This window comes from Psammomys obesus, unplaced genomic scaffold (genome assembly GCF_907164565.1).
Source record: "Psammomys obesus unplaced genomic scaffold, mPsaObe1.curated_primary_1811, whole genome shotgun sequence".
Taxonomy (NCBI): domain Eukaryota; kingdom Metazoa; phylum Chordata; class Mammalia; order Rodentia; family Muridae; genus Psammomys; species Psammomys obesus.
Window position 1 is genome coordinate 70,112 of NW_026590374.1, and position 7,726 is coordinate 77,837.

Consider the following 7,726-nt stretch of genomic DNA (forward strand, 5'->3'; position numbering starts at 1 on the left):
TATGTGTGTAATCACACTGCTCTCATTTTGTTTATTTCTTGTCTTTTTCTTAAAGACCTTCTGGATTCAGATGGCCTGTCTATTTTCTTCAAAGGTTTTTTTTTTTTTCCCTCTGTATCTTTGTTATTCATGCTACATACAGACAGGTTTAATACCCATAGGCTTCATATTCAGCTATGAAGGTGGCCCAACGCTAAATTGTAAACTTACTAATGTTATGAGTTCTTTTGTGGTTTATATTTGTAATTTGGCAGTGTAGTTCTTTTGTGTGAATTCTGTAGATGATAGCATCATAGCACGATATCAACCACTAGAAGCTCTCAGCAGCAGCAGCTGTCCACAGATGCCATGTTTCTGTGCCTATTTAAGAACCAGGTACTAGAAAACCATATCAGAGGCTCTGTGTAGAACAAACTACCTAGCTGCTTTGTCTCATTGGCTAATTGAGCCATTAGTTGTAGTACTGTCTTCTCCCATACCAGTATTTTGAAGTCTTTTTCTTCTTGGTCAGACTTTCTAGAAAAGGTTCTTCTGAACTTCCTAAAGGGTGCAATTCTCACTACCAGAATCCTGAATGTATGGTTAGAGCAGGGGAAAGGTGTTTTTTTTTGTTGTTGTTGTTTGTCTGTTTGTTTTAAATGCTTTGTAGTTGTTGTTTTGATGTGTGTTTCTTTTTTTCTAAATAATTAATTTTTATTAATTATAGTTTAATAAAACTTTGTATCCTACCTGTAGCCTCTTCCCTCATCCCCTCCCAATTCCCCCCTCCCTTTCTCTTCTCCTATGTCCCTCCCCCAGTCCAATGATAAGGGAGGTCCTCCTCCCCTTCTATCTGACCCTGGTCTATCAGGTCTCATCAGGACTGACTTCATTGTCTTCCTCTGTGGCCTGATAGGGCTGCTCCCCCCTCAAGTGGAAATGATCAAAGAGCAGGCCAATCAGTTCATGTCAGAGACAGTCTCTGTTCCTATTATTGGGGAACCCTCTTGGACACTGAGCTGCCATGGGCTACTTCTGTGCAGGGGTTCTAAGTTATCTCCATGCATGGTTCTTGTTTATAGTATCAGTCTCAGAAAAGACCCCTGGGACCATATTTTTTGGTTCTGTTTCTCTCCTTTTGGAGCTCCTGTTCCTCCAGGTCTTTCTATCTCTTCCTTCTTTCATAAAATTCCCTACACTCTGCCTAAAGTTTGGCTATAAATCTCAGCATATGTTTTGATACCCTGACGGGTAGAGTCTTTCAGAGGTTCTCTGTGATAGGCTCCTGTCCTGTTCCCTGTTTTCTCCCTTTTCTAGTGTCCATCCCGTTTGTCTTTCTGAATGAAGATTGAGCATCTTACCCAGGGTCCTCCTTCTTGATTAGCTTCTTTGGTCTTGAGGTAGCACTATTCCTAATTGTCTGAGAAAGTACCAGATTGATTTCCAAAGTGGTTGTACAAGTTTGGGTATGTTGTGCCTTCGTTTTCATTGAATTCTAGGAAGACTAATTTTGTTGATTTCCTTCATCTGTCTGACTGCATTTTCCTTCAAATCCTTCACCTGTTTATTTGAACATTCCCCTATTTCTTTTATTTCTTTCAGTGATTTACTTATTTCCTCTCTGAAGGCCACAAACTGGCTGCATCTTACTGTATTTCTTTATGAATGGCCATAATCTGTTTTTTTTTTTATCTTTCTCCATTTCTTTACAGATGGCCCTAATCTGTTTGACTGTGTCTTCCTCTATTTCTTTAAGCATTTTATTTGTTTCCTCTATTAACCTCTTCATAAGCATAGATGTAAGTTCATCTTCTTGAATTTCAATTATGCTAGGGTGTCCAGGGCTGCTTGCCCCTGGATAGCTGGGTTCTGGAGATGCCATATTGCTCTGGCTTTTGTTGGTTGTGCTTTTACGCTGGCCTCTACCCATCGGGCTGGCTCAGGTGTTGGCTGTTATTTTCTGGTGCCTCCTGGAATCCTGGAGGGGGGAGAATCCCCTTGGCAGTTAGATGATTTTTCCTGAAGGAGGCCTCCTCAGCTTTCTGGGTATGGTCACAGAATGGCCGGTGCTTCTCAGGACTTTCCACAGCTCACCTCAGGTGTATGGACCTGAGTGGTAACTGTGGTATTTGTTTGTGTGTTTTAATGTGATTAATTCTCATCTGGTATGATCACCTCACTTTCGCTGTACCTTGTTTTCCAGCCTAGAAAACTTCTCTTTAGACCTCTGCAGGCAAAAACTCTATCCTCAGCACTCAGGGAGGCAGAGGCAGGTGGATCTCTGTGAGTTTTGAGGCTAGCCTGGTCTACACAGTAAGTCCAGGACAGCCAAGGCTACACAGAGGAACCCTGTCTCGAAATCCAAAAGAAAAGAAAAAGAAAAAAAAAAGTCTATCCTTGTGCCCATATGTAGGAGGGCCAAAGTTGCCTGACTCAGGATGGGGACATAGGCTCCCCTGAGAGGATGTACTGAGTACTCCAAAACTAGGTGATTTAAAATAATAGAAATGAGTCAAGTCTCTGGGTGAGGCAGTGCATGCCTGTAGTCCCAGCACTCTGGGAGGGAGAGACAGGTGGATCTCTTTGAGTTTCAGGCCAGCCTGTTCTACAAAGTGAGTCCAGGACAGCCAAGGCTACACAGAAAAACCCTGATTAAAACACAACAACAACGAAAAGAAATGAGTCAAGCATACTTATGCCTGTTTAAAACACCAGCACCTAAAAGCTGAGGCAAGAGGGTTGTGAGTTCCAGAACACCCTGAGCTATTCAGTGAGAGACCTATCTCAAACATAAACAACAACAACAAAAACAACCAGAACAGCAGCAGCAGCAACAGGAACAAAAATAATCCTACGACAAAACAAAACAAAAACAAACAAAATACGAAACAACCCAGAATAAATACTGTGATGGCTCTGGCAGCTGAAAATGGAAGACAGAGGTGCCTGTGGGCCCAGTGCTCCCTCTGTTTCTTTGCTGAAGTTGTGTGATCACAATTCAACCCCACTAATTATTAAGGTATTTTTAATTTCTCTTCAGCCTGCTGCTGCATCTCCTTCTCTTCTCCTTTGCTACTGAGGATGAAGCCAAGGGCTGATAACAAGTACTCTACAACTGGGATATGGCTCCAACCCTCTAACTCAGTCTTTCTTTCTTTTAGAATTTTTTAATTTGTATTTTTATGTGTATTGGTATTTTGCGTGCATGTGTGTCTGTGTGAAGGTGTTGGAACTACTGGAGCTGGAGTTACAGACAGTGGTGAGCTGCCATGTGGTTACTGGGAATTGAACCTGGGTCCTCTGGAAGAGCAGCCAATGCTCTTAACTACTGAGCCATCTCTCCAGCCCCTTTCTTTCTTTCTTTCTTTCTTTCTTTCTTTCTTTCTTTCTTTCTTTCTTTCTTTCTTTCTTTTTCTTCTTGAAACTAGGGTAGCCTCAAACTCACAGCAATTTGCCTGCCTCCGTCTCCTGAGTGCTGGGATTAACTCTGTGCACCACCACACCTGGCTCTTCTTTTATAGGTATAATATTACAATTTATGTTTTAGTTTTTAACAATTTATTTATTTTTACCTTACATGTTGGGTGTTTTTGTCTGGAAGCCTGTCTGTGCACCACATGCAAGCCTGGTGACCATGGAAGCCAGAAGAAGGTGTCAGATCCTCTGGGACTGGAGTAAAAGATCTTGCTAAGATGCAAAGTGGATGCTGGGAAGCAACTCAGGGTCCTCTGGAAGAGCAGCAAGTGTTCCAGCCACTGAGCTGTCTCTCCATTCTACAAATTACAACTTTTAAAAGGTGATTTATTTTCATGTCAGGCGTAGTAGCAGGCTTATCTCTGTGAAATCCAGACCATCCTTGTCTACATAGTGAGCTCTAGGACAACCAGGACTATATAGAGTGACCCTGTCTCAAGAAAACAAACAAAAGAAATGATTTCTTTTAAATAATTTGTATATGTGTGTCTGTGTGAGAGTATGTATACATGAGTGCAGTTGCTTGAGGAGGCCAGCAGGTGGTGTCAGATCCACCTGGAGCTGGAATCACAGGTGGTTGTAATTCTTGTGACATGATTCTAAACTCAGGTCTTGTGGAGATGGGGTATATGCACTTAATCACTGAACCATCTCTCCAGCCCCTAAAATAAAAGATGTTTAAAAATTAAAAATTAAGGTTAGTATACTAAGTCACAGGCTTCACTGTGGCATTTTATAGTTGATGTCTGCTTTCATGTCACACGAATTTTATCACCCTCTCTTTTAACCCTATCACCACTATTTGAATATCCTTTTCAAATATTTACTGGTATTAGTATTTCTTTTCTAAGAAAAAGATCTTGGCTAAGATCAAAATCTTAAGTGATAGGGCATGCTGTTGAGGGTGTGGAGAAGGGGGAACCCTCCTCCATTGCTGGTGGGAATGCAAACTTGTACAACCACTGTGAATCAATCTGGCACTTTCTCAGACAATTGGGAATAGTTCTATCTCAAGACCTAGCTGTATCACTCCTAGAAATATATCCAAAATATGCTGAAGATTACAACAAGGACATTTGCTCAGCCATATTTGTAGCATCTTTATTCATAATAGCCAGAATCTGGAAGCAACCCAGATATCCCTCAGTTGAGGAATGGATACAGAAATTGTGGTACATTTACACAATGGAATACTACTCAGCAATTAAAAACAAGGAAATCATGAAATTTTCAGGTAAATGGTGGGAACCAGAAAAGATCATCCTGAGTGAGGTATCCCAAAAGCAGAAAGACAGACATGTTATGTACTCACTTTTCAGTGATTCTGTTGCTTGCCTTTGGGTCCCTTTCACATAGCTGGGTTACCTTTCTGGCCTCAGTGGGAGAAGATGAGCCTAGTTCTGCTTCAACTTGATGTACCAGGGTGAGTGGTACTCATAGGGGGGGCTCCCCTTCTCTGAGGATAAGGAAAAGGGGGAAAACAGGAGGGGTGTGTGGGTGGGACTGGGAGGGAAGGAGGGAGAGGGTTGCAATCGGGCTATAAAGTAAATTAAAACAAAGAACTGTTGGCTCAGTTTATTAGACAATTTGCTAACTGGATGCTTTTGATTTTGGGGGTGTTTATATTAACACTTTGTGTGTGTGATATGTGTGACATGTGTGCATTCCAGTGTGGGTGTGGTCATATCATGGTTCACATGTGGAGGTGAAAGGACAACTAGCAGGAGTCAACTCTCAGATTTCTGGGACTCAAACTCAGGTTTTTGTTTCTGTGACAAATGTGACCCATTGAGCCATCTTGGCTACCTGAGATTTGAAGTTTTAGAGTTCTTCATATATTTTTCATATTAATTCACGACAGGTAATTTGCAAAGATCGTTTTCTCAGCCTATAGGCTTTCTCTGATCATTTGGTGTGCTGAAACTTTTTTAGTTCTGTGTAATCCCATTTGTTAGTTTTTGGGGATTATTTTCAGTGCTATTGGTACTATTCAGGTAATCCTTGCCTATGCGTGTATTTGGAGGTGTTTAACTTGTTTTCCTCTGGAAGTGTCAAGGTTTCAGATTTTATGTTTAAGGTCTATGATCCATTTTGAATTGATTTTTGTGAAAAATGAGAGATAGAGATCCAATTTTATTCTTCTACATGTGGACATTCAGCTTTCTCAGCATCATTTGTTGAAGAGGCTTTTTTTTTTTAAACCAAATGAATGTTTTTGACATCTTTGTCAAATTTAGGTGTATGTACCCATATATGTTTATTTCCATTCTGTTCTGTTCTATTCTATAGAATATTCCTCTATTATATCCCATTCGTTTAAAAAGACCCAGTTCTCATAAAAAAAAATAGAAGACAGATTAAAAAAAAAGAAGAAAACAAAAAACAACAAATGCTGGAAATTATTATGGAGGTTTTTCATAAAACTAAATATAGAACTTGCATATGATCCTTCAAGTATTCCACTTCTGGGCATCATCCAAATATGGACATCAATATATAGTAGTGATACAGTGTATAGCCATGTTTTGTCATAGTTTTGTTCACAATAGTTATGTTAAAGAACCTATCTAGATGCCCATAAATGGGTAAAGAAATGAATGTAGTATATATACACAGTGGAGTTTCATTCTGCTAAAAAGAACAACAAAATTATGTTTGCAGAAAAATGGATGGAACTAAAGATCATGTTAAATAAAATAAGCTAGATTTAAAAGGACACATATCCCTTGTGTTTTCTCTCATATGTAATTTTTTTAAAAAACAAAACAATAACAAAAACAAGTGGGGTGTGGCAGCATTCAGCTTTAATCCAGCACTAGGGAGGCAGAGGAAAGTAGTTAAGAGTTTGACGCCAACCTGATTTACAGAGCAAGTTCCAGGACAGCCAGAGCTACGCAGAGAAACCCTGCTCAAAAAACCCAGACCTAAAACCAAACCAGCCAAACAAAAACAATCCATGAAAGTAGAAGGGAGGTTATTTGGAAAAAAAAGAAGGGGACCAGCAGGAGAGGAGATAAGAAGAGAATAGAAAGTGAATATGTTCAAAATATACGATATACATGTACGAAAATGTCAGCATTAAAGTTATAATTTATACAATTAAATACTAATAAAATTAAAACAAATATATACAGGCATTGGCATAGATTAGAAAGATGTAGGTAAAAGAAAGAAGTTATTACAGGGATTGGACTATGTATAGTTCTGCTTTGTAAAGGGTTTTATGATGTGGCTGCACTGGTTAGATGTGCTCTGATGAGGCAAAAATGACAATAAAATAGGAGAAATGGCTCTTTGAGACATAAATAATGTGCCCTTCTTTTGTCCTGTTTCTCATCTTTCTATGTAACGTCTTCTTTCTCTTTGCTATTGCATGTACTATGGCTGAATTAAATCTTGTATGCATTTGATCAGATGAGGAACTGCTTCTTAAATTAATGAATGAGACTATGTGTGATTCAGGGGGCCTAATTGCTGATTTGTTTTTTTTTTTAATGAATCAGTGTTGAAACAAATTCTAAAGAGAAGGGATTATGCCTCTTTTGTGGATTTCAAATGAAACTATATTAATATTAAAAAGTATATGTTTATGTTAAATATATTCCAGTGGGAATCATTTAATTTTTTTCTAATATTTATCATTTAAGAGAGCATTTTAACAGAAAATGAAGTCCTTGTGATGAGATCCAGACAATCAACCTGTGCTTAACAATCAACCTGTGTTTTATATCCCAAGCAAAATAAAAATTTCACTTTAAAAGTTCAATAAACAACTGCATTTTGTTTAGCTCTCATAGTCTCTGGTAATGTTTAATATGATTCAATAGCTTGGATCACAAAAGAAACCAATAATTTGCTCTTATCAGGAAGGTGAATTTGTCAATTCAAAAGGAAATAGAGAAATATTACTCAAAACAGTCTTTATATTTGAAAACTACCCAAAGCAGAGGCTATATCCTGTCCCAGGTGGTTACAGTGCTCAGTAATGATTTAGTGTGCTGTGTCATGTCTACTGTCACAATAGATCTATTATCATTTTATTGTAATTCCTTCCAAAGCCATTTCACAAAAACAACATACAGCCAAACAAAGATAATGGAGGCTTACTCAAGAATAGTCCTTCATCCTGTGAATTCGAATATTTATGTTAAGCATGGCCTGGTCAAATATTTTTTAATTAAAAATCAACATTGAATCAAACACTTAGGGATTAATTTTTGTCTCATTTCTTCTTCTTCTTCTTCTTCTTCTTCTTCTTCTTCTTCTTCTTCTT